This window comes from Cucurbita pepo, unplaced genomic scaffold, assembly GCF_002806865.2.
Source record: "Cucurbita pepo subsp. pepo cultivar mu-cu-16 unplaced genomic scaffold, ASM280686v2 Cp4.1_scaffold000189, whole genome shotgun sequence".
NCBI classification, from domain to species: domain Eukaryota; kingdom Viridiplantae; phylum Streptophyta; class Magnoliopsida; order Cucurbitales; family Cucurbitaceae; genus Cucurbita; species Cucurbita pepo.
In genome coordinates, this window is record NW_019646456.1 from 13,280 (window position 1) to 15,526 (window position 2,247).

At 45.9% G+C, this 2,247-nt stretch overlaps 1 non-coding gene across 1 annotated transcript; it reads left to right on the forward strand.

The window, feature by feature from the left end:
* Positions 1–612: 612 nt before the first annotated feature.
* On the forward strand, positions 613–752 carry LOC111784341. Its single transcript, XR_002813524.1, has one exon. It is a non-coding gene; the product is annotated as a small nucleolar RNA Z247 (small nucleolar RNA).
* Positions 753–2,247: the final 1,495 nt, after the last annotated feature.

Genomic DNA, 2,247 nt, shown 5'->3' on the forward strand with positions numbered 1-2,247 from the left:
TATAAATACATGAGGTCGTGACCCATATAGGTCATCGTGCCATTCAATCTAACATGGTATCAGAGCCAAGGTTTATTTTTTAAACTCCTCGCCATGTCTTCTTCCTCCTCTCCATCCACCATCTCCAACACCGTCTCAACTACCATGGCGACTTTTGGCCCAATCCCTCTACACCATGTTGTCACAATTCGTCTAACCAAAAACAACTTCATCATATGGCGTGCCCAGCTCCTCCCCTACCTACGGAGTACGAAGCTTATGGGCTACCTCGATGGCACCAATGTTGCACCTGCCAAGCTGATCCCTTCCTCAACTGCTGCTGGTGCTGAGCTGGTCTCTAATCCGGCCTATAATCAGTGGTATGATCAGGATCAACAAGTCCTTAGCGGCCTTCTCTCCTCCATGTCTGAGGAGATTCTTCATGATGTGGTTGCCGCTACTACGTCCAAGGAGGCGTGGGATACCCTGCAGCGGATGTTTTCATCGTCAACTCGTGCTCGCACTACTCAGATTCGTGTTGAGCTCGCCACGTCCAAGAAACGAGATCAATCTGCTGCAAATTATTTTTGCAAGATCAAAGGGCTAGCCACCGAGCTGGCCGCCGCCGGCTCTGCCTTGCAGGATGATGATGTGATCGCGTATCTTCTCGCTGGTCTTGGCCCTGACTATGATCCCTTCGTCACCTCAATGACTACCAAGAGTGAAGCCCTCACCCTTGATGATGTGTTTGCACATCTAATGACGTATGAAGCTCGCCAACTACAACACCAGGCTGAACTTCAGTTAAATCTTGGATCTTCTGCCAATTATGCTAGTCGTGGTGGTCAGCAGAAGAATCGTGGGCGTAGGGATCGCGGTCGTGGTCGTTCTCAAGGTTATGCACCCTCTCGTCCTGCTGGTGATCGTCGTGGCCCTTCTGCTCGTCCTTCCTGCCAGATCTGCGGCAAAGTGGGGCATACTGCTATCCGCTGCTGGCATAGGATGGATGAGTCCTATCAAGATGAACCTTCTTCTGCTCCTCCTACGGCACTGGCGGCTACTTCCTCTTACAAGATTGACCCAAATTGGTACAGCGACACAGGCGCTACGGACCATATCACCAGTGACCTGGATCGTCTCGCTGTGCGTGAACGTTATCATGGAGGTGAACAAGTTCAAGTCGGCAATGGAGCAGGTTTGCGTGTTTTGCATACTGGTCATTCTCTAATTAATACTGCTACTCGTCCTCTTGCGTTGCGTAATATTTTGCATGTGCCTGAAATTTCCAAACATCTTCTTTCTGTTCATAAATTTTCTCGTGATAATGACGTATTCTTTGAATTCCATCCTTGGCATTTTTCTATAAAGGATCGACAGTCGAGGAAAAGTCTCCTAAATGGGAGGTGTGAATCTGGTCTTTATCCTATTAAGCCATCCGATGTCGATAATCTCAAGCACGCCTTGGTGAGCAGATCTACTACTCACGCCCAATGGCATGCACGTCTTGGACATCCTTCATCTCAAGTAATAAAATCCATTTTGCGTCTAAATAATATTTCGTGTGCTAGTGAGTCATCTTTGTCAGTTTGTAATGCGTGTCAGTTAGCAAAGAGTCATCGATTACCATATACTAGTTCTTCCCATAGGTCTTCGTCACCTTTGGAACTTATTTTTTCGGATGTTTGGGGCCCTGCACCTCCATCTGTTGGGGGTTTTAAATATTATATTAGTTTCATTGATGATTTCAGTAAATTTTCGTGGATCTATTTGATGCATGATCGTACAGAAGCTCCTCGTATATTTTTGCAATTCCAAGCTCATGTTGAGCGCCTCCTAGATACTAAAATCAAGTGGGTCCAATCTGATTGGGGTGGGGAATATCAGAAAATTCATAACACATTTTTTCGTTCCCTTGGAATTGGTCATCGTGTTTCGTGCCCTCACACACATCAACAAAATGGGTCTGCTGAACGCAAGCATCGTCATATTGTTGAAACTGGCCTAGCCCTTCTAGCTCATGCTCATGTACCTATTAAATTTTGGGACGACGCGTTTCTTACAGCCACATATCTCATCAATCGTCTTCCTACTCGTGTCATCGATAAAAAATGCCCCTTAGAGCTTCTTTTTCATACCCCACCAAATTACTCCTTATTAAAAAATTTTGGGTGTGCTTGTTGGCCTCATCTTCGTCCTTATAACAAACAAAAGCTCTCTTTTCGATCAAAGGAATGTGTCTTTCTAGGCTACAGTTCTTCACATAAAGGG